The sequence below is a fragment of the Littorina saxatilis genome, linkage group LG16 (assembly GCF_037325665.1).
Source record: "Littorina saxatilis isolate snail1 linkage group LG16, US_GU_Lsax_2.0, whole genome shotgun sequence".
NCBI lineage: Eukaryota > Metazoa > Mollusca > Gastropoda > Littorinimorpha > Littorinidae > Littorina > Littorina saxatilis.
The window spans coordinates 41038845-41064979 of NC_090260.1; the positions used below are offsets into that span (position 1 = coordinate 41038845).

Sequence of the window (26135 nt, forward strand, 5' to 3'; positions counted from 1 at the left end):
GAGAACTAGCAGAACGTTTCACGCATTTTAATGGTTTCAAACTAATGATAAAAGTGTCTTCTTCTGGACCAAATCAACAGTCTTTAGTGAATCAACTCGGAAAACTCTTAAACGCGTTTTTGCACGCGACTCCGCGCATTTTTGAGACCAGGCAACCCGACAGCTGCCCTTTAAGTTTACTCTGTCCAAAAAAACTGTCCACCATGTACTTGAACATGCAGATATAAGGAAACGGAATGAATCTGTTCTCAAAGTCAAAATGATCACGATTTTTCCTCAGATTCAAAACATGTACTGTCATGGTTTTGTCTGTAAAGCTAGGATTCCATTCTTACGGCTGCGGTGCGGCTCCGGCTCCGGCGACGGCAACGGCATCCGGCTCTGGCGAGAAAAACGCATCGTCGTGAACCGTATATAACGGCGACGTCGTCCGAATATGTTCTCTTCCCGCCAATGCCGCCATGGCTCCACGTTGGTCTCGTCTCATGCAAACTGTCATTCATAATGAAGAACAATTTATGTTAATATTATTAGCGTACCGCCAAATGAAAAAACGCCAAAAGAGACGACATCGCTGGTGGGTGCATGCCATTTTGGAGAAAAGACGGCAGTATGGAACCTATCACCATCTTGTTCAAGAACTGTAACTCGATGGCGAAAGGTTTCAGCAGTATTTTCGTCTCTTTGTGCTCGGAAAGGTTCTGAGAAAAACGCGGGAAAAGAGAAACGCCCACAAAATACCAGACGGCGTCCGAAGACGGCAGTCCAGAAAGCTACATGGAGCTTTCTTGAAAAAACGCACGCACGCACGCCGGCCCGTCGCCGTCGCCGTCGCCGTACCGCACCCGTGTGAATGGGGTCATCCCTTCTTTCATCAATGTTTTTCAAATTGCCGTCGCCGCTGCCGTCGCCGGAGCCGCGAATGGAATCCCAGCTGACCTTGCAACAACTTCCTTGAACTTGAAAGACAGTTTTTGAATGCTAGATCTGTATTGCGTTTCATTCCAGACTCGATCCTCTCTTTGATTGTACTGTTTGCTGTTTACGCACTATCATGATTCGCTATGTGACGTTTGGTAAGCTTACCTTGCAACAGCTTTCTTGTCTTTGTTGGCATTTTCTTTCAAGGCAGTACAACGTAAGATTAGATTCTTTCGGACAGAAGGTAGAATGCGAGTTTTGAGACAACGACAGTCGTCCAAAGAAAGCTTGCTGTGGCATTTGTTTGTAAATAATGGTACATGTGATTCTGTATTTTTCTGCGGTTGATGTGGTTTCTTTTTTCCTCTCTTGTTTTTTTTTCCTCCTGAGTTGATCGTTATCATTTAAACAAGACCCTCAGAGAGTACCTCCGCTGCTCCTTAAAATGGACTGTGAATAGTGTGTTGGCTGTTTTAAGAACCAGGCTGCTGCAGTCAGTTGACATGTTTCGCATATTGTAGGGTTACCATGCTGCATAGGTAAAGTGGCTTGTATAACCTGACTATTCTGTTTCAAAACACTGTTTATATTTGTGTAGGTTGTAGTCATCATAACTAATCGCATTTTGCCATTTGTTTCAGAAAGGAGGTTAACCTACAAGATCGACGCTATGTCAGATATGCCTCAGCCACATGAAGACTTCCGAATTTAGATCCACTCGGCATGGTGACAAGTCTTGATGAAAAGTATAGGACTGAGGACAGCAGTGGAATAAGAGCCACATGGCAGGTACCTATTGCTTAGTGTCTGGAGTGCAAAAGACAAGCTGATGGTAGATTTGCAAATGAACACAGTGCCCTCTATACTGCTGATTTACGACGGGCAAGCAACAATTATGCTGATGCAGTTTAAATGTGTGTACGTGCGTGCTTGTGCGGTTTTGTCACGGTATGTTTGTGTGTGTGTGTGTGTGTGTGTGTGCGCGTGTGTGAGTGAGTGTGTGTGTGTGTTTGTGTGTGTGTGTGTGTGAGTGTGTGTGTGTGTGCGTGTGTGTGTGTGTGTGTGTGTGTGTGTGAGGATTGCACAAGATCTCCTTCAAGGACAACTGCACCAACAACAAATACACAGTCATTTTATCTGTTTGCCTTCTTTTGAAAATTATACATGGAGTTGATATGATGCGTTAGTTTTAACTGAGTGTGTGTGCGCGTGTGTGTGTGTGTGTATATGTGTGTGTGTGTGTGTGTGTGTGTGTGTGTGTGTGTGTGTGTGTGTGTGTGTGTGTGTGTGTGTGTGTGTGACGGAGTGAGTGAGTTTGTGTTACTGTTTGTTGATTTCTTACGGGAGCCTTGAAGGCTTCGCCTCTTGTTATGTTTTGTGTGTGTGTGTTTTTCTCTCAAAATGTGAAGGTTGTTGAGTATGAGGTCAGTGATGGTGATGGGGAGGGGTATGGGGGTGGGACAGTTTTGTTTCTGGAATATTGTTAGGATAAAAGGTAAGAGGTGGCACGGAAGTTTAATCCAAAATCGTCCCATGACAGGATTTAGGTTTTCAGCATGTTAAGGTAGTTTGAAAAGAATAACTGTATGATGTTTAGTAAATATATGCTTAAAATTTGAAAACGTGGTGAGAAATCAATGTTTTCAAGGCAGAGCAGCAGCAACTTTTTATTGAATTTGTCGGAAGTACTCAGCGGAAATCCTGTTTTCCGACGATGTCACTATCACAAAATAGAGTCCGTTATTCCACTAACGGCCAAAACACAGACCCTGGCAAAGGGTACTGCAACATGCAAAATGTACCATATTTGGAAGAGTTGATGTGCGCAGTGGCGGGGTGGTAAGACGCCGGCCTCTTAAGGTGTTACGAGTGTATTCAAGTTGCGGTTCTTGCTAATGTTTATACTCATAGAGTTACTTCCCTTGATTGCGACTGCGTAGTTACAGGCGTGTACGCACGGTCCAGTGTGCATTCGCCAGGGGGTGCCCAATTTGCATTGCTAGAACTAAGATACTTCTTGATTTCAGTAAATAGTTTCATTACATGTCAACTAGTTTGTTTTTAAATGAGTTTTTAGAGATCGCCAGATGGTATTGTGTGAATAGCATCATTCGGTCAATTGTGCGCACGGCGCCGTACGTATAGTAGCTCTCAGTCCAGACGTGTTTCTGGCGAAAGAATCGGCGTTTTCAACTCGCCATATCTTCAAATCCATTCGGACTAGAACAACGAAATGTGACTTTTTTGAAGAAAAAAAATATCCCGAGCCTTGCGACTCTGGTAGTCATTTTGTTACGCGAAGCGGCCTTTGGCAGGTACCCAAGTAAATAGATCTAAAACGCGCGTGGACGAGTTTTTCAATGGCGTTTTTGAAGTATGTGAATGTTGTGCTTACAAATCATTTCAGGGCACCTATACGTACAGACAAACAAAGTGAATGGAACAAAAGCTGAGAGGCTGGACTGTAAGTTGTTGTTTTGACTTCTACAAATCTCGCAGGTCTTTTATGCAAGACAGACTCAAACTTGCCTTTTTTTCAAGCAAGTGTAGATGACTGATTATTGAAGGAATGCAATACACTTACTCATATATAACAGACAGATCCTGTCTATTCATATCTATGACTTACCCTAGCCCATATGCCGGTCAGAATAAAGAACATGCTTTGCTCTTTTGAATGATGTATGATTTGGCACTATACACAGGATTTTAGACCTGCCCCCGAAGTGATTTTTCAATAATCCCGTCAAAAAGGTCACCCTATTTTGGCCGGTAAAAAGCGCCCAAATGCGGTCAATTTCTAACCTGTGTCGTGTTTTCGGCGAAGTACATCTCAGCGATGCCATTGCCTTGCAACCTCAAAGAAATATATTTTAATAACCCACTAAATGAACGATTTTTCAGTGTGCAATAAAAGCCGGAGATTTGCTTCGTTTCTTTGCTGTGACACAAAACCAAAACCAACTATAGATCTACGGTGACATTGTGAGGTCTTTTTCGACATTGCAATGAAGTTGCGGGGATCTTCGAGGATTCTCGTTCGGTTTAATGTGGATGGAGCTTTGATTTAATGTAGCTGCTTTGAAAAGTTACAACATGTGTCCTTGGGATCGATGTTTTTCGGTAAACTTCTTCGTATCCTTGACATTGCTTTTAACTTGAACAGATCCAGATCGGCTTGGGTTGTTGATCGCCTACACAGATCTATATGAACAAGTTGACTCGACACGTCAAACCGCCGAATCCGTGCCCTCTCGTCGGTCCTACCCCTAAATCCCTTACCAGCCGCAGACCCCAACCAACCAATCTAACTTCACTGGCGCAAAATGTGTGTTTATCCCTACCTCATGTGTTTATCCCTACCTCATGTGTGTGTGTGTGTGTGTGTGTGTGTGTGTGTGTGTGTGTGTGTGTGTGTGAAGAGGGGTGGACGAGGGCGGAGGTGCACTTGGTGCACGAGCACCCCTCCGGCAAAGAAGAACAGACAAGTCGCGAAGGCGAAAATACAACAGTCGAATTCACAGAATGAAACTGAACGCATTGCATTTTTTCCGCAAGACCGTACATCGTCTGTCCACCGCTCGTGGCAAAGGCAGAGAAATTAACAATCCAGAAAAGCGCGGTAGCGGTTGCGCTGAGGAGGATAGCACGTTTTTCTATATCTCTATTATTTTTAACTCTCTGAATGTGTTTTTAATCCAAACATATCATATCAGGAACGGACAAGGAATAAGATGAAATTGTTTTTAAATCTATTTCGGAAATTTAATTTCAATCATGATGTTTATATTTTTAATTTTCAGAGCTTGTTTTTAATCCGAATATAACATATTTATATGTTTTTGGAATCAGAAAATGATGAAGAATACAATAAACGTAATTTTGGATCGTTTTATAAAAAATAATTTTAATTACAATTTTCAGATTTTTCATGACCAAAGTCATTAATTAATTTTTAAGCCTCCAAGCTGAAATGCAATCCCAAAGTACGGCCTTCATCGAAGATTGTTTGGCCAAAATTTCGATCAATGTGATTGAAAAATAAGGGTGTGACAGTGCCGCCTCAACTTTTACAAAATGCCGGATATGACGTCATCAAAGACATTTATGGAAAAAAACGAAAAAAACGTCTGGGGATATCATACCCAGGAACTCTCATGAAAAATTTCATAAAGATCGGTCCAGTAGTTTACTCCGAATCGCTCTACACACACACACTCACACACACACACACACATACATGCAAGGCCACCCAACTGGGTTTATTGCTAACATTATGTCAACTGGGTTCCACATGTTCTAAACTAGTGAGCACTTCAAAAAGCACTATACAGCTTCATTTAGTTGTAAATGATCCGAATATGAGTAAAAAAGAAAAATATCTAAACAAACTTCGATGTTGCTGACTTTGGAAAAGTTTGGAAAAGTGGGTTTCTTTTTTGTACTAGTGGGTTCCTTGAGATACACACCGACGACCAAACTACCAAACTGGGTTCCAAACCTGATTCTGCTGTTTGGAGCCTAAATTTGGAAGTTCCACCTTGTTCTCTCAGGGGCGGATCCAGGGGGGGGGTTCCGGACCCCCCCCCCTGCCCCCCCCCCCCCCCCCGCTTAAATTTTTTTTTTCAAATTAAAAACAAAGAAAAACTGATGGCTCAGGTTGCACCAGATTGCTCCATTTTCCTTGATTTATATCAAAACTGTTCCGGGGGGGCATGCCCCCAGACCCTATAGGAGCAGGCCTTTGTCTTTTAAGTGACAGTTTTAGAAAGTAGGTCGGCAATTTGCTGTCTCAGGTTACACCAGATTGGTCAATTGTCCTTGTTTTGATCCAAATTTGTCTTCCTAAATATACTTTTTGGAAGGTGTATTAGAGGAATTCCGGGGGGGGGGGGCATGCCCCCAGACCCCCCTAGATGGTTTAAACACTTCGCGTCCTCAATTAACTGTTTCGCGTTGTCGAACTCTCCCTAAAAGACATTTGAACCCCCCCCCCCTCTTAACCATGCTGTGATCCGCCCCTGTTTCTTGTGTGTGTGTGTGCGTTTCGATATCAGTAACTCATCGTCAATTGTGGAAAGTCATAATAAGCCTGGACACATTAAATTTGCCGCCACACCAAATACGAATTGTGATGTTCAGGAATGAGCCTATGTCCGAAAATGGAATTTCTTAGCCTATGGTTACAAATAAATGTCTAACCAATGGCTAAAAGCCATTTAGCCACAGGCATATTAATGCATTCGGCCTTGGACTAAACATTCGTTTTGGTGGTAGAGGGCCTCACCACTATTAAAAAAAAAAGAAAAAAGGTCATGCATTCTGTACAGTATTCAACATTCAACAGAACATTCATTCGTCCATTGGCTAATCCGCAATTTGTAGCATTATTTGTGAAGTCTGTAACGCTCCTATTATAGACATGGATGCAAACACTCAAGACAAATGGATCAAGTTTAGTCAGCCAATTTTATTTAAATCAATGTTAACTGACAAAACACTTTTTGTGAGCAAAACACCGAATGAACTACAACAGCAAATTTAATTTGAAACATTAACCAAGCACATTTATGAAAAATGATGAAACTAAAATAACAAATAATCAGCATATTTTACATAAAACGAGCCTAATTTTCACCAAATTGTAATATCTCCACAAGTCATGGGCCAAAATTTACAACAGACATGAGATTATTCAGTAATCCCTTTGGTGAAAATGGTCCATGGAATTCAAACAGTATACGAAAACTAGTGACATTCCTTCTGGTAATTTGTCTTGGAAGAAAACAAAAGCATATACTGCATAAAAGTATATATGTACATGCCTCAGGTATTCAGGACTCAAGAATACTTATTCCTCAGCCCATAAATAGGGTGATACACCATAACATTAACAAACAGAAATTCATATGAAAATATTCGGCACACAGGCATACTTGATACTGGGTTAGTCTTTCTTTCTTTATTTATTTGGTGTTTAACGTCGTTTTCAACCACGAAGGTTATATCGCGACGAGGGAAAGGGGGAGATGGGATAGGGGAAAGGGGGGAGATGGGATAGAGCCACTTGTTAAGTGTTTCTTGTTCACAAAAGCACTAATCAAAAAAATTGCTCCAGGAGCTTGCAACGTAGTACAATATATGACCTTACTGGGAGAATGCAAGTTTCCAGTACAAAGGACTAAACATTTCTTACATACTGCTTGACTAAAATCTTTACAAACATTGACTATATTCTATACAAGAACCACTCAACAAGGGTTAAAGGAGAAACAGAATCCGTTAGTCGCCTCATACGACATGCGGGGTGCAGAGAAATAAGGATGTGGAAAAGAAGACTTTTGGTAAGTGAAATAAAGGTGATGGATCCAGTCAGGTAGAAATAAGACAACAAGAAAAGAATTGGAAAACTGCAGGGAATAGTAGGGAGAGTTTTCTTGGAAGGAAATATAGGTGAAAGGACTGGTAAGGCAGAAATAAGACAAAAGAAGAGAAGAAACAGAACCGTTAGTCGCCTCTTACGACATGCAGGGTAGCATCGGGTAAATTCTTTCTAGTCCCAACCAATATGGGACTCCCCCTAACCCACGGGGGGTACTGGGTTAGTCACATGTGCATGCATATCTGACACTTCTTCATGAATTTCACATGCATGTCCGCTGCATTTGTTCCCCAATCATCCGCATATTCACATACCTTTTTAACATACGATAACTATATATACGCTCTTGCAAAAAATATGAACGTGTGATCAATAAAACAAATGTTGTCATGTAATAAACTGACATAGTTTTCCTGGACAAAACGTATTACAATACCATCAACTTAACCAAATACAACTTCTTTTTGTGTTTTTGGCTTTCAAATAAAAAATGGCCAGTTTTCTAACATGTGCAGCTGCGCAGGGTTCTGTGACTGTACAATTGTGTTGACAATCGAAACATACATGGTATCCTGTATTATTTTGCTGCAATCAACTCTGCACGCAAATCTTCATACGCTAGGCATACAAATACAAAATGCACATCACTTTCAATACATGTTTTACAAAAAGGACAGAAAAATGCCGTAGTTAATTTAGTTTTATCATGGCTGTGCTTATTTGGCTCTGTAACTGCTAATCCCATTCGAAAACTTGCAAGGGTCTTGCGGCTGGACCAATTTTGACATTGCAATCAATTAACCATTGCCTACATGTTTGAACAAATACAGGGATTGACTGAACTCCTGGGTTTTTCCATACAAATCCAAATCTATACAAACCCAGGTGAACATTGGTGGCCCAATTTGTTTAATCCTTTTCATCCAACTTCAAGAGCATATTATACGCTTTTCTTGGTATCCTGTTTTCATTCATTATTGTTATTTTCAACCAATATTGTAACACACACATATAGCAATTTAAAAACATTGAATATCTTCCAGTGTCTCCAAAAACCATATCATTCGGAGTACACTCCTGTTTGTGACCAAGTGTAACCATGCTATAGCCTGGTTGATAGTACTAATTATCATTCCAGACGTATCCCTCAATATCTTAGAAAGTCTTCCAAGTTCGGGGAGTCTGCAACTTATCAATGTGTCTTCTTGAGAACAGTCTTTCCCCATACTTTAAAGGCTGACATAGTCCTATTTAATAATTTTAATTACTTCCAGGGCTTTTCCCATCGTTGCGGGGATGTATAAATTAAGCTTCCTGCAAAGTTTTAGGTTTGAAGTCCTTACCAATTACGAGAAATAATTAATTCTTTATAAAGTTTATTGCTATGTTTAGCAACAGTTCTCCAGGACTTAGGCTATTTTTAGACTGTCAACACAGACAGTACTGCTTCGTCAATCCCCGCGTGAAGGAAATCGCTCACCTTTCTTTCTTAATTTGGTGTTTAACGTCGTTTTCAACCACGAAGGGTTATTTCGCGACGGGGAAAGGGGGAAGATGGGATAGAGCCACTTGTCAATTGTTTCTTGTTCACAAAAGCACTAATCAAAAATTTGCTCCAAGGGCTTGCAACGTAGTACAATATATTACCTAACTGGGAGAATTCAAGTTTCCAGTACAAAGGACTTAACATTTCTTACATACTGCTTGACTAAATTCTGTACACAAATTGACTATATAATATTCTATACAAGAAACACTTAACAAGGGTAAAAGGAGAAACAAAATCCGTTAGTCGCCTCTTACGACATGGGGAGCATCGGGTAAATTCTTCCCCCTAACCCGCGGGGGGTAATCGCTCACCTTCCACGTGCAAAACGTAGTGATATTGACACGCCAGATTAGCGCGGTAGCGTATTGTGCTAAGCAGGAAAGCGAGCTTTTCTGTATTCTTGTTAACTTCGCAATTTCCGGAAAACATACACTTTCACTTTGAGACTGTTCCGTTTACATTCGACACTATCAACACCACTTTGCAATACTGCAATAATTTTTTCTGTGTTCGAAAGCTACAGCCAATCTTTATTATATCGCCTTAGGTACAGTTTTATAACATTATTGGCACATGTAAACAATAGGAATTAATTAATGAACGCTACGTAAAGGGCAGCCTTTAAGAGAAGCGAATCTGAAAATGTCATCGTCTTTCATTTTTCCAATTACCTTTTCAAAAAACTGTTTTAAAAAAAAGTCGGTTTATGAAATAGGGACCCACATTGTTTACTACTGTTTCTAGCAGAAAAGTGTCAAATGAGGGTTCTCAGAAGTTTTCAAGGCTGGAACCTTTTTGTGCACTTTAGTCAATTTTGTGTGTATATTAGTTCACACACCAAAGCGTGTGAAAAAGTTTCCGACTTGCCGAAACACACAGCCCAAGGACAGATAACTCTAGTTACTGACGAGTTGCAGTTTCAAGATGGCGACGACTCGTGGATCCAAGGTAAGCTTGTCGGCGAAGCAAGTTTCTTTTTTCACTGCCAAAATCTGAGCTACCTCTGGCTCTTCTTTGTGAACTCATTCAAGGTGGGTAGACATTTTTACATTGACTTGTTGGCAAAAAATACAACAATGTTTTTTGCATTTATCTCCGCCCCCCCCCCCCCCCCCCCCACCTGACAGTGCCTCTTTGAGTAGAGCAGGAAACTGAACACTTGAATGGTCACTTGAATGGTCACTTGAATGGTCACTTGAAAGGACTTGCTTTGGCTGGCAAAGAGATGATCGGCATCCTGAATCTGCAGAATACAACATCCCACAAAGGTTAGGGTAAGAGTGTGAGACAACATAATCTTACTCACAACAATTGGACAGGAAGAATTATATTCAAAAATGCAGTTGTTGCAAGCAAAGTTTGAGTGACATAGAGGGAAAAAACAGAGAGAGAAAGAGAGAGTGAGAGTATATTGCGAAGGTGATGGACACATTAATCATTAAAAAACACACACACACACACACACACATAACATTATTTATTAGTATATAGACCTTGGGAAAGAGAGACACAGAGGAAATTAGACCTCAGGGAACAGAGATCTGGGGGATGACTAACCTGAGGAACAGACCTGGAGGAACACAGACCTGAAGAACACACCAGGGGGAACACAGACTTGGGGGAACACAGACCTGGGGAACAGACCTGGGAGAACACAGACCTGGGGAAACACAGACTTGGGGAAACACAGACCTGCGGGAACACAGACCTGAGAAACATAACTGGGGGAACACAGACCTGGGGGATCACAGACCTGGGGGAACACATACCTTGGGGAGCAGACCTGGGGGAACACAGACCTGAGAAACAGATCTTGTGGAACACAGACATAGGGAAACAGACCTGGGGAACACAGACCTGAGAAACAGACCTGGGGGAACAGACCTGGGGAAACACAGACTTGGGGGAACACAGACCTAAGGAACAAACCTGGGGGAACACAGACTTGGGAGAACACAGACCTGAGGAACAGACCTGGGAGAACACAGACCTGGGGAAACACAGACTTGGGGAACACAGACCTGCGGGAACACAGACCTGGGGGAACACAGACCTGAGGAACAGACCTGGGGGAACACAGACTTGAGGAACACACCTGGGGAAACACAGACTTGGGGGAACACAGACCTGAGGAACAGACCTGGGGAAACACAGACCTGAGGAACAGACCTGGGGGAACACAGACCTGCCTACCCCCAAAATTACAAGGTGTAATGAGTCAAGCCAAAAAGAGTAATCTGTTGGAAGAAAGTGTATTCAGGTTCCATTCGGCAATCATTTCGCACATTGTCACTAAGTCTTCTGCTCGGATAATTTCTCCTTCCAGTTTTGTTACTGTATCACTCAACTTCCTGATAAAGAAACAGGTAATTTGAACGTCTGTTTCTATGAGCTCTCTGTACTGCATCCTTGTGATAATTTGTCCCGATGTGCTATCAGGGCCTAGCATTGGAAAAAGTGAGTTCAGCTTACAAAGGCGGGGGTCTGGCCCCTGGTGGGGGAAAAAAAAGAAGAAATATAAATATATATAGTGGTGAAATAGAAAAAAACTCAGAAAATTTGAAAAATAAATTGAGATTTTTTTACCTAAAATGAACCCCCCCCCCCCCCCCCCAAGAAGATTGAGCAACTAAATTATGCCTTCACCAACAAGCAAAACACAGACAGAAAACAAGAAAACTGACAATCTTGTGTTATTTGGCCTGAAAGTGCCATTCCCACTTCCAGGAATACCTAGATTCTTTGTCACTGAATGGCTGACCACGTTCAACAATGTCGCTTCGAGACATTATTTCAAGTCTAGAGCCACAAAACACCGGCACAAAGCATGGTCGCGCGATGCCACAGGAAGTGCGTGCTCAAGCAAACTGTCAAACCGATTGAGAATTGAACCGAACAGCGCACAAAACGAAAGCTGGGACTGTTTGGGTTTACCGTTTGGGAATAACAGGTTTTTGCATTTCGGAGTACACCAAATCGAGTTCCGCGTACTGGAGATGTTATTTCGGCGTAAAGTAAGCCGAACAGCTTACAATGCTAGGCCCTGGCTATGCACAGTCATATTTTCCAATGTGTGCACACGAAAAGTCACAGTGGCAAAGGGAACACAAGACGTGCTTTGGTCCTTTTGATTAAGGTCCTAGGCATGGCCACGATTTCATTTAGCTAGCTGCCTTTGTATTTCTGTTGAATGCCCGAGTTGCCCAGTAGAGTCCATGCAGCACTGTATGCTGATGACCTTGTTCTCTGGTGCACTGAGGAGCATGCAACAACTGCGACCTACAGGATGCAATTAACTTGCCCTCGAGAAAGTTGCAGCTTGGACAGACAACTGGTGTGTAACCATCAACAGAGACAAGACAACAGCTACTCTCTTCACACTCTCCGCCAAAGTACAACCTGGAAGACTGACGTTGGGTGACACGCCACTGAAGTTTGAAGACCAGCAAACTTACCTCGGAGTCACATATGACAAACGCATGACATGGCAACATCACATCATGAATGCGGAAGCAAAAGCCAGAAGAAAACTGAACATCATGAGGAAACTGGCAGGATCACAATGGGGCGCAAACGAAAAGATCCTCAAGACAGTGTACCAGGGGACCGTACGACCTCACCTTGAGTACGGATCTAGCTCTTGGATGACAGCAGCCAAGACGCACCTTCAAACCCTAGAGATAGTCCAAAATCAAGCGATGAGAATCATCACAGGCGCTATGAAGACAACCCCAATAGACAAGATGCAACAGGTGACCGGCATACCTCCACTCAGCAAGAGAAGAGAATGCAAAGCGATGGTACAAGACATCAAGTACCAGTGCATTCCAGACCACCAAATGAATGCAAGGATAAAGCAGCTCTCTTCTGGCAGGCTAAAGAGATCAAGCTTTGCAACTGAGACACGGGCCCTGAAGAGAGAACACCAAGCAAAGATGCCTGAACTGGTTCACCCATCACACTTCTCCCTTGAAGAACCACCCTGGAAAAACAACCTTGAAAACGTGTCCATCCAGACCACAGTTCCTCATCTCACAACAAAAGATGAACAGAGCGATGTGCAGAAGAAAGCCAGGTGACACTTGCCATGCTCGACGAAAGATACCCCCAAGAAGCATGGATGCGGGTCTTTACAGATGGGTCCGCCACAGATGCCGTCAAGAGAGGAGGAGCTGGTGTCTACATCCAACACCCCAGTGGAGAGTGGCAAGCAGAGGCTATACCAACTGGCCTCCATTGCACCAACTACAGAGCAGAGGTAGAAGCGCTTATCCACGCAGCCAATACCATCAGCAGCAAGGTCAATCCCGACACCCAAGTTGTCTTCCTGACTGATGCCTTGTCTGTGCTGCAAGCAGTCAACAACAACAAACTGCCTCAGCTTACAACGACACTTCATAACATCACTTGTCTGAAGACTGTATTCGACAAGCGCTTAGAACTGTACCCACGGAATACGCGCTATATAAGCTTCATATTGATTGATTGATTGATATTGCAGTGGGTCCCCTAACACTGCGGGATAGAGGGGAACGAACAAGCGGATAAAATGGCCAAACTGGGTGCGGAGGACGAACAAGAAGAAAACCCAGTGAGCTCCACAGAGATGAAAACCGTCATAAAGTCTCTGCTTAAACCCCCCCCCCCCCCCCAACGCACGACAGCAACCACCAACTGTCAAGACCTGAACAGGTAGTCATTTTTCGCCTGAGAACAGGGCACAACAGAATGCAACAACACCTGCACAAAAAACTGCGAGCCGTGCCCTCCCCCATGTGTCCCTGTGGAGACGCAGAGCAGGATGCAGCCCACATCCTGCAGGACTGCAGGAATCTCCAGCCCCTGAGGAGAGAGATCTGGACCAGGCCGGTGCCCCTTCATGAGAAGCTGCATGGACCTGTGGAGGCTCTTCATAAGACCACCAGCTTCATTACCAGAGCTGGACTCCACGTTTAGCATTGGCGAACGACAAGAAGAAGAAGACAGACCTGGGGAAACACAGACCTGGGGGGACACAGACCTGAGAAACAGACCTTGGGGAACACAGACATAGGGAAACAGACCTGGGGGAACAGACCTGGGGAAACACAGACTTGGGGGAACACAGACCTGAGGAACAAACCTGGGGGAACACAGACTTGGGAGAACACAGACCTGAGGAACAGACCTGGGGGAACACAGACTTGGGGGAACACAGACCTGAGGAAACACAGACCTGGGGAAACACAGACCTGGGGGAACAGACCCGAGGAACACAGACCAGGGGGAACACAGACCTGGGGGAACACAGACCTGGGGGAACACAGACCTGAGGAACAGACCTGGGGGAACACAGACTTGAGGAACAGGCCTGGGGAAACACAGACTTGGGGAAACACAGACTTGGGGGAACACAGACCTGAGGAAACACAGACCTGAGGAACAGACCTGGGGGAACACAGACCTGCCTACCCCCAAAATTACAAGGTGTAATGAGTCAAGCCAAAAAGAGTAATCTGTTGGAAGAAAGTGTAATCAGGTTCCATTCGGCAATCATTTTGCACATTGACACTAAGTCTTCTGCTCGGATAATTTCTCCCTCCAGTTTTGTTACTGTATCACTCAACTTCCTGATAAAGAAACAGGTAATTTGAACGTCTTTTTGTTTCTATGAGCTCTCTGTACTGCATCCTTGTGATAATCTGTCCCGATGTGCTATGCACAGTCATATTTTCCAATGTGTGCACACGAAAAGTCACTGTGGCAAAGGGAACACAAGACGTGCTTTGGTCCTTTTGATTAAGGTCCTAGGCATGGCCACGATTTCATTTAGCTGCCTTTGTATTTCTGTTGAATGGCTGTCTTCTTTCTCACAGCAATCCTTTTACCACCACTGTGACAAGCTTCCTCGTCAGATTCGTCTGTCTCGTGGGGACTCAGATTTTCCACGCGTCGCTAATTCATTGTAATGCGAACGGCAGCGTCTATCTTGTTTGTGGCTGAACAGACCGGAAATGACCGGATATTGCCTAAATGATCTCGCGCAGGCGCAAACTCAAGCTCTGCGAAAACAACTATACTGATCGGATTTACTTCGAGATAAGATGCAAAAAATCATACTTTTGGATTCTTAAAAATCGTACTTCCATTCTGGAAAGCATGGTGGCGTAGTTTGGGTTAACATTCGTAGTAAGTTACGCCCAAATCGTAAGGGTAGGCAGGTCTGGGAACACAGACCTGAGGAACAGATCTGGGGGAACACAGACCTGGGGGAACACAGACCTGGGGAAACACAGACCTGGGGGAACACAGACCTTAGAAACGGACCTGGAGAAACATAGACCTGGGGAAACACAGACCTGGGTAATGATGAAGCTGAATCCAGACACAAACAGACAATGAAGATAAGGCTAACCTAGATGGCGGTGGTGAGTATGAAGAATCGGTGAAGACTCGAACGGCCTCTTTACTCTCTTCCTCTTTCGACCTCGGCTTTCATGCCTCTCTGCTGACCCTTGGGCTATCCTGGTTTCATGGTCCTCTCTGGCACTGTGTGACACCCTGTTGAAAAACAAAAGGTTCAAGTAGTGGAGAGCCAGAACTGTCAATATTAATGCTGAGAGGAAAATTCAGCTGACAAGAATGCAAACAGACTAGATCCAAGTCATTCCAACATCATGGACAGCCTGGTTAAAGTATGAAACATGGTTTTGGAGGTGACCGCACATTAAAGTTTTAGGTTTCCCCGGTGTGCAGGGACAGCCAGACGGACGGACAGTCAGATGGACAGACAACCCGTCAGATAGACAGACAAATGGACAGACAGCCAGTCATATAGACAGACAGCAGACGGACAACCAGCCAGACGGACGGTCAGATGGACAGTCAGATGGACAGACAGCCAGACGGACAATCAAATTGAGGGACAGATGAAGGGATAACATGTAGGCAGTCATAGTCAGATGAAAACAAAGCAATATACGCACTATCTAACATGTCAGAACAAAATCTAAACCAAGTCCTTGCTTTATCTTAAAATGATACAGACCCAGTTTTCTCCAAGTGTGAAAGGCAAGCATGGTTTACTCTTGGTCACAAACAAGAGCGTGAGCTTTCAGCCCAAGGTCACTATGGGAGCAGGTCTGTTTCCCCTGGTTAATGTTGTGCAGGGCTTTGTTTCCTGGGCCTGGAGGGAACATACACCCAGGGAATTTAGAACTAGGGAACTGAGACCAGAGAAAACATAATCATGGTGGAAAATATAAACCTCAGGGAACAGAGACCTGGGCAAACATATACCTGAAGGAACATAGACCTAAGAGAACATAGACTTGAAGGAACATAGACCTGGGGGAACATGGACCTGGGGAACATGGACATGGGTAATCGTGTAAGTGATCCCGGACAGAAAAGACAATGAAGATAAGACTAACCTAGATGGTGGTGGTGAGTATGAAGAATGGGATGAAGACTCGAACGGCCTCTTTTTTCTCCTTTCGTCCTCGGCTCTCACGCCTCTCTGCTGACGCTTTGGGTACCCTGGTTTGATGGTCCTCTCTGGCACTATGTGACAACCTGTTGAAAGAAAAGGTTCAAGTAGTGGAGATACAGTGGTCGCCGCTTAATAAAGCCACTTCTGGACCGACGAAAAATGGCTTTAATAAGCGGCGGATTTATTAACCGGCGGTCCAGGAATACGTCATTTTCGAAAAAAAAAAAAATCTTCTCTTTTGTTTACGTCACTCAGTCACTTTCTTTCGTCATTTACATTTGTTTGAATCTAAACAAAACTTCACGAAGGATGTTGAACTTTTGTTTTAATTATGTACATGTACGTGTACTTTGATCACTTCGGTACATCAATAATTTCACTGTCACCGTCACGAATCATTACTCGGCAGAGAAGAACGATTTAATGAGTGTTTGTTTGTTGGTCGTCTTCCACATCAGAACAAGATAATGCGAGTTTTAGTCACAAACTACGTGATTTCTCTGAGAAAACTGGCTTTAATAAGCGGCGGGTTGGTTTTATTATCCGGCTTTTTCTAATACATAAGATATAGTGATAAATCCGGACCGTCTGAAATCGGCTTTTATAAGCGGCTGGCTCTATTAACCGCGGTTTTATTAAGCGGCGACCACTGTATAGAACTGTCAATATTAATGTTGAGGAAAATTCTGCTGACAAGAATGCAAACAGACTAGATCCAAGTCATTCCAACATCATGGACAGTCTGTTGAGGTATGAAATAAATTATAGTTTTGGAGGTGACCTCACGTTAAAGTTGTATTTTTCCCCGGCGTGCACGGACAGCCAGACGGACAACCTGATGGAGGGACAGATGAACGGATGACATTTAGGCAGTCATAGTCAGCTAGAAACAAAGCAATACGAGGGGGACTCATTATATTTTGGAACCTGGGCAAACTAATGAAGTCACTACTTTGCCTTTTTCATTACATCAAAGACCAGTTTGGGGAAAACTTGTGACAACAAAAATTACTTGATTCCGTGCAATAGTTTTCATTCTTATGAAACGCGCTTTTCGGTGACCTCGGCGATCAACCACAGTCGATCGACTGGGCAGTCGATCGACTGTCAGTCGGTTCACTGCTATCTTATGAAACTGGCCCCTGGGGCCCAGTCGATCGACTGTGGTTGATCGCCGGGTCACCGAAAAGCGCGTTTCATGAGCGAATCACCGTCACCCGCGGACAACCGCAGTCAACCAACTGTACAGTAATCCGAATGGCCAAGTCGAGGGCTAAATTTAGCAACATTACCACTTCCGTTTGCTCATTTGCACGTGGAAATGGCGATGGAAGAAAAAACTAGTCTCGGCCCGCTCAAAATAACAATGATCGAGACTTTCAGTAATTCCTTCGCGTGACGTCTAACCCTCTTACGCCATAATGTGACGTCTTCAAGACATAACCCTGACTTGTCTCCTGGATTACTGCGTCATGATAGATACATTTCGAAGAACAATCACAAGGTTTGGCTCACAATCCAAAAAAGTCAATCAATATGAGGCTTATGTCGCGCGTATTCCGTGGGTACAGTTCTAAGCGCAGGGATTTATTTTTAAAAAATTTTAAATTTTTATTTTATACAATTTATATTGCGCACATATTCAAGGCGCAGGGATTTATTTATGCCGTTTGAGATGGAATTGTTTTACACATCACATCACGCATTCATATCGGCCAGAGAAAACATAATCAAAGTGTGAGCATTGTCATTGTGTCATTGACTGTGCGGATAATTACATTTATTTTCGGTTTACCGCAGTAAGCCGAACACAGTGTTGGGGGGAGAGCATCACCGTGTTTGGCCGACTTCAGGTGAGATGACTCGCAGTCGGCCGACTGAAATTTTGTTTGTGAAACCCGATAATGTCGGATTACTGTGGTTCTCTCGAACAACTGCAGTTGATCGACTGTGTTTCTGGCTTATGAAACATAGACCTGGGCAAACATATATACCTGAAGGAACATAGACCCAAGGGAACACAGACCACAGGCGGAAGGTATCGTTCACTGGACCACTACTTTCACAGAAAGACTACAAGGTATGACACTCAGCTTCGAGTCTTACTCCACTAACTTCAAAAAAAATTATGCAAATAATAATTGCCAATGTCGAGATTCTTTGTAACTTTACAAATGCCAGGATAAATGAATGTTCTAACTATCTGTACCTTTTATGTTTAGCTGCCTGTCCGCTGCACCGTATTTTGTGCGACCAAACGCGTCTGTCGCCGGCATATCACTTAGATCCCGTGGGAAAGCTGAACAGTTGTAGGTCCGAGGAGTTGGTAGTGCGATGCGCTCATTGGTTAATAACCGGATATTCGATGATTATTTTTGATTTGGCAAACGGTTCTTCACCAAAAACCTAACAAAAACCTAAAGTGAAACTCCCGTGGGTAGCTTCCCTTCGCTGCAATATTTACATATGTTTTAGACCAATGAGCACCCGTATGCATATTCGGTGCGGGATGCATGATTTCTTCCCAACTACAGGTAGCGGTTCGCAAACGAACATTCGTCAAAATGATGGTTAAAAACAACTTGCAGCAGACGGCAGCTGAAAATTAAAGATACATGTATGATGTAGTTAAAACAATCATTCAACTGTATTTATTTGACCTTACACAGACTGTTGGAAGAGACAAACCGCCTTGAACACAACAATTGTCCGCATGAAGCGACTCCAAGAACACAGACGACTTGAAGCTGAGTGACATACCTTGTAGTCTTTCTATGAAAGTAGTGGTCCAGTGAACGATACCTTCCGCCTGTGCACAGACCTGGGCAAACATAGACCTGAAGGAACATGGACCTGGGGAACATGGACATGGGTTATCGTGTAAGTGATCCCGGACAGAAAAGACAATGAAGATAAGACTAACCTAGATTGTGGTGGTGAGTATGAAGAATCGGATGAAAACTCATACGGCCTCTTTTGTCCTGGGCTCTCATGCCTCTCTGCTGACGCTTTGAGTACCCTGGTTTGATTGTCCTCTCTGGCACTATGTGACAACCTGTTAAAAAACAAAAGGTTCAAGTAGTGGAGATATAGAACTGTCAATACTAATGCTGAGAGGAAAATTCAGCTGACAAGAATGCAAACAGACTAGATCCAAGTCATTCCAACATCATGGACAGTCTGTTGAGGTATGAAATATTTAGTTTTGGAGGTGACCTCACGTTAAAGTTGTATTTTTCCCCGGCGTGCACGGACAGCCAGACGGACAACCTGATGGAGGGACAGACAACCCCATCGTGCCCAGACATGTAGCCAGACGGACGGACAGTTAGATGGACAGACAGCCAGATGGACAACCGGATGGAGGGACAGATGAACGGATGACATTTAGGCAGTCATAGTCAGATGGAAACAAAACAATATAGGCACTATCTAACATGTCAGAACAAAATCTAAACCAAGTCCTTGCTTTATCTTAAAACGATGCAGACCAAGTTTTTTACAAGTGTGAAAGGCTAGCATGGTTACACTTGGTCACAAATAGGAGCGTGAGCCTTCAGCCCAAGGACACAATGGGAGCAGGTCCGTGTTTCCCCTGGTTAATGTCCCGCAGGGCTTTGTTCCCTGGCCCTGGAGGGAACATACACCTGGGGAACTGAGACCAGAGGGAATGGGGGGAAATAAAGGACTCGAGGAATAGAGACCTGAAGGAACATACACCTGGGAAACGTAGACCTAGCTAATCATGGAGCTGATCCCATGTGCAAAAGACAATGAAAATGAGGCTAACCTAGAAGGTAGTGATGAGTATGAAGACTCGAACGTCCTCTTTTCCCTCCTCTTTTGCCTCTCTGCCGACGCTTTGGATACCCTGGTTTCATGGGTCTCTTTGGCACCATGTGACACCCTGTTGAAAAACAAAAGGTTCAAGTAGTGGAGAGCCAGAACTGTCAATATTAATGCTGAGAGGAAAATTCAGCTGACAAGAAATTGAAGAATGCAAACAGCCTAGATCCAACATCATGGTTGAGGTATGAACATAGTTTTGGAGGTGGCCTCACTTTAAACTAAAGATGCACTGAAGTAGTACGAAGGGAAAATTAACAGAGGTAGAATGAAGTTGCTTTTATATCAATCTGAAAATAATTTCACAAAAATGAGCATCGCCAATTTGTATTATTTTTATTTATCAAAAGTGAATGAGCACACCTGGAAATTTTGGACTTGGTGCTTGACATAAGACTTGACATCATAACAGTACTTGGTGGGCTACCGTAATGACTTAGAGTGTACCAAAAGAGACAATCGCGAGCACTTTGTAAGTCTTTATAAAAAAAAAGTAAGCAAACTAGAAAACCATGCCCTGTTGTAAATGTTTCTTTTAGAGTTTAGACATTCAGATTCTGATGGCATCTGCTTTAAGTGTTTATTAATTCTCGTAACAGTGCATTCATGATTCAACGGGCAGTAGGTGAATTTTTTTCAAATATAAATGTGACTGTGAGTGATAGGCCTATGCCACAGATGGTACAAAATCTATGATTATGTTATCAAAACGTGTCTAAGCTGAATTCGCGAAATAAAGAGAAAAGCGCCAACTCTTGAGTAGAGAGGTAATAAAGTAATCGCTAATCGAGCGAAATGGCAATCCGTGGCGACTTACTTAGGAGTCGGGAAGACGCAAATCCTGTGTATCGTCAAGAATAAAGACTCGGTGTTATCAAGATGGGGAGAAGGATAGCGAAGCGAAAGTACGCAAAGAAAGGTGCCTGTACGAAGACCTCAACGATCATGTATGAGACAAGTTTAGCGATGCACGGCGAAGAAACATTCCTGTGAGCAGAAACATGATTCGGGAGAAAAGTCGTTATGCTTTCTATCGAGCAGGACATTCGGATTTTACTGGTTGCGCCACAATGTCAAATGTGCTTCACTCGGCGGGGAGCGAGCATTACGCCATGAGTAAATTTTCTTAGAAACTTGAGTTAAAGTTGTTCTGCTGTAATGTGTTTGGGTGTGTGTGTGTGTAGATATGACTGTAAACTGCAACTGTGTGTGTACATTGACAGTACATAACAGTACATATACATTGTACACTGCAACCAAATTCATGACCGCCCGGGCCAAAAACTCAAACAACCATTTTAAGACACCCCCCCCCACCCCTTTTTTTACGACCTAATTGTCAAGGTTTTTCCAAAGTCGTAAATAGGGGGTTCTACTGTAGTATGAATTCGGTTTTCATGATCACACCAAAGCCTGATGAGACTCCACTAAATACAGTTGATTGTTTACTAATTCCTTGCTTGCATCACTGCAATACAACTCATACTGGTATTCTTGAAGTTGAAGAACAGCAACAGGTCTTGCTTTATTTCACTATTATTTTCACAACTGCTGACTGAACAACATTCAGAATCGCAAAATTTGGCAGTCAAAGTGGAGACTTTCTTCACATTGACTGTGTGTAACTAAGCTAGAGTGTACTGAAAATGTGAAATGACGTCACAGTTCTAGAACAGTGAGAGCAAGAGGTAAGGTGATTTGTTTCGGCAGGTAAAAATGGTCATATATATATACGCAGTGATATCTTGTGCAAAATTAAGTTTTTTGACTAAATAAACATTACCAGTATATTAATAAAGTGTATATACATAAATATCCCATGACCTCCCTTCTTTGTCTCTGTTACTTCAGTATGGGTATATATGTTGTATTTTTATAGCTCAATAAATACATCATGGACTCAAAAAAATATATGATAGTGCAGATTCCGATTTGGGCGAAGAACTACTTTGCTCCCGACCTTTGACCTCGCGCCGAACAATGTGACACATTTGTATGAAGTTCCAAAATCGTATTGCACGGCTCAGAAAACCATATCAGTTGCACGCAAAAATGAATCTCAGAACTGATCTGATGTATGAGATGCAATAAGCAAACGTTTCTTTCATTATGAAAGCAATGCAGGTCGAAAAAAACGAACATTCAACTTACAAGATAACCAGATGCTAGCGAACCAAAACAAAAACACGAGTACCCTCCCCTTGCTTCGTTAGCAGACGACTTATGAGAATCTGTCAGACCGTCCTTACCTGGCACGGTTGGGCTTCGCTATCATCAGCTGTTTCACGTGTTTTGCGAGCAAGTCTACTCTTTTGCCTGGCTCTGCAGTAAGTCCACATTGGCGATGAAGGTATCCGAGAACTTAACATGTGTGTATTTTTCCGTAATCCAGTCATATTCCTTCAAAATGCAATCAATCGGCGGTGACAGACGTGTCGGTCGCGTTTTCCTCATACCCATACCAGTTTAAGTTCATCCATGCAAACACACTCGCAAAACAGTTTATCACGTAGATACATTTCAAATAGGGAGCAAATGGTTAAATCTAAACCTACATATTTGTTCCCTAAAATTTGCTTCTCTGTCAATAAGCCTAATTACACACGTTCGAGAAAAACAACGTGGAATCGATTCTGAATCGAGTAAGCCAAATGGGTCCCAAACCCGTTTTGCCCGTTCTGCCGACCTGAAACGCAAAAAAAAAAAAGAATTGTGCGCTTCAACTAAATTAATTTCTATACGACTTCATTACTTTCTTGCATCTTATGAACCTTTACTTAAAGCTTTTAAATGGTCTGAAAGTAGTGTTACCGCGTACTTATCGATGCACTCATTCGTTTTATTTTTTCAGCGACGGTCACTTAGTTTTAAGGTTGCAAAAGGGCTAAGTCTCGCCGGCACCACAGTTTTACAGTCCACAGATCGCAACAGTGCCGCTAGTAGTCTACACTTTGTGTTTGATGGTAGAATGGGATATACAGATTACAACACTCGTGGTTTTTTATATGGCTTGTATTTCAGTCAAGACCCAGCGGGAATATCAATCGAGAGCCACTCGCCAAAGGCTCGTGTCTCCCGATGATATTCATCCGCTGGGTCTTGACTGAAATACAAGCCATATAAAAAACCACTCGTGTTGTAACCTATACTTATCAAAATACTGTTGATATAGACTTCAACTCTGTGCATCTTTAAAGTTATATTTTTCTCCGGCGTGCACAGACAGTAAGACGGACAGACAGCCAGATGAACAACCGAACGGAGGGACAGATAACATTTAAGCAGTCATAACGGTTAGGGTGGACAGGGGGTTAAGCCCTTTTAGTTTTCAGGGGTCGCTTTATTCTCCGGCCCCGCGAGGGTGTTTTGTTTCTGCCGCCCTATGTTCATACACCTGTATTTTCCCGTTTAATAACCCTATCATGAGTCATCCCTGAGGTCGCCTATAGTTGTGGACTGGGCGTTAAGCATCCAACAATTAACAAACCCAATCACACATTTCTGACAATGGAATGTTCACCCAATGACCCATGTAGTCTTTCTCATCATTTATAATATTAAATGCCAGGCTGGAGCTCTACAAAAATGAAATTTATTGGTTTGATTTGGTTACAGATCAACCCACAGATTTCCCACTCTCATGGACCAGCCAGGATGCACTGACATTGATTAATCGTGATCCTTCTCACCTTTGAATTACCCGTCATAATGGCTTGCTGAAGAAATCATCTGCAAATAAAATGCAAACAATTACACTTACACTTACAGCAATGATATACACATGCATGCGCATGCTGTCAATATTCAATTTTGTTGTGCATGTCTATCAATATTATGTGTTGCCCCGAGTGCTGTGTTAAACACTGACAGAATCTTCAAAAAGATGAAGGCGGGTGAAAACTAGAAGAAAGCCTGCGTCTATTAGAGATCGGATTGACAGCCGGTCTTTTCAAATCGTGTTTTCTGTAAGCTTAGCTAAGAAATGCCATATTATTATCACCATCCTCAAGTTACCTACTCTTATAAATTCAGCACTAAACGCACAAATAGCATGAAATTGAAAGAAGAAAGTGCAGGCATTTTTCTTGCGTGAAAAATAGATCAATACTATCTCCGCCGTTCGCGACCGTTCGATCAGTCACTGCCTCATCCCAAGATAATATAGCCTACACAAAAACACTTATTCACAATAAATTAAAAAGAACAATGACAAAAACATACAGTTTCTGTTCCCTAATAATGAAACAATCATAAAATTAAGTTTCCCGCTTACCTTGGATCGACGAGGCGTCGCCATCTTGAAAATGCAACTCGTCAGTAACTAGAGTTATCTGTCCTTGGGCTGTGTGTTTCGGAAACTCAGAAACTTTTTCACACGCTTTGGTGTGTGAACTAATATACACACAAAGTTGACTAAAGTGCACAAAAAGGTTCCAGCCTTGAAAACTTCTGAGAATCTTCATTTGACACTTTCCTTCTAGAAACAGTAGTAAAAAAAGTGGGTCCCTATTTTTGGAACCGACTTTTTTTTTAAACCCAGTTGGACGCTTGTGTGTTAATGCAAGGAACCCAGTTATGTAGTTGTGAACACACACACACACACACACACACACACACACACACACACACACACACACACACACCACGACCCTCGTCTCGATCCCCCCTCTATGTTAAAACATTTAGTCAAAACTTGAAATGAAAAAACTTGACTAAATGTAAAAAGAGATACAGAGAACAAGAGAGAGTGTAGCCTGAATCTGAGTGTGTGCGTAGTTGTGTGTGTGCGTGTGTTAGGAAACGCTACCGTTGCTGAGCTTTGGTTCGGTTTTGTGTGTTGCATGTAGTTGACTTGTTTGTACTTTGTGGGAAAGTACCGATATTATATTTTGTAAACACAATATTTATGCTTGGACGAGAATGCAGGTGAACTTTCTAGTCCTGTCAAAACAAGTTGTTTACCATGCTGTTTTAGTCGTGAGTTCGTGGCGTTCGTTCGGATTAAGTGCGTCGGCGCTTTTGATGTACGTCATAGAGAATGTCGCTAGTTTAGTCCATGCACGGCTCGTATAATGTAGTTGTATCATGTTCGGTCTGGAATATTCTCGAGATTGAGTATTTACTATATATGCCAGCGCGATTTGTATGTAAAAAAGCTTCTATTTGAGTTCTGCTACGTTGTGCAGTTGTATGTATTGAATGCTGAATAAATCCTCGAACTCAATTTGACGAGTTGTTTTCTGTTGCTGCGAAGACGGGCGACGTAGAATAAAAGAACACAACTATACGACATTTGAGAACTTGTGGCAATCTCGGGTGTCGTGTAACAATTGGGGGCCAAGCCGGGATCTACGTTTAACGCCAAGGGTTTTCCAGCAACAAGGACCAGTGTCAAGACAGTCACAGGAGGTAGCCATCAATCGGGCGTATCCTGAGGGATCAGTATTGAGACTACGGAACCGTGGATTCGGTGTGACTGGTGAAGAGTTTGGTAATCGCCGCAGCTCGGTACGGTGAGCGACGCCGGAGTGTATCGGGATTACAGAGGTTAGCTGCCGTTTGGACGAGACGGACTTCGTCGCGGAGCTAGTGCATTAATACTACGAAATACGACTGAGGTACGTCGCGTACGTATCGTGAGCAGAGTGCGCCGTCACGTTAGACGAGGAGGGTGGCAGCCTGCGTCTACGAAGGTGAACAGCGACGAGAGAAGCATCGGAGGTGCAGTAGAGACTGTGTTCTTTTAGAAGACTACATTCGTCTACGTTCGGGGCTGTGAAAGAATACAGACGAACGCACCGGAAAAGACCAGAATGGCTGAGTTCTGGGGAAAAGGAATTGAACTGGGACTAAAAGGCAAGCAGTTGACGGAGTTCGTCGAGTCCCAGACACGACTGCTGGCGCAGCGTGAAGAAAGACAAGCGCAGCGTGAGCGAGAAGAAAAAGAAAGACAAGCGCAGCGTGAA

General features: G+C 43.1%; 2 long non-coding RNA genes across 2 annotated transcripts in view; one reads left to right on the forward strand and one right to left on the reverse strand.

Moving 5' to 3' along the window:
• Positions 1 to 26135, forward strand: part of LOC138951070 (uncharacterized) — a 54262-nt gene that overhangs the window by 22829 nt on the left and 5298 nt on the right. The window lies entirely within an intron of this gene.
• LOC138951068 (uncharacterized) lies at positions 19693 to 24805 on the reverse strand. The gene is made up of 3 exons (XR_011450973.1): positions 24443 to 24805; positions 23859 to 23898; positions 19693 to 20230 (listed from the first exon to the last, which is right to left on the reverse strand). It is a non-coding gene; the product is annotated as an uncharacterized lncRNA (long non-coding RNA).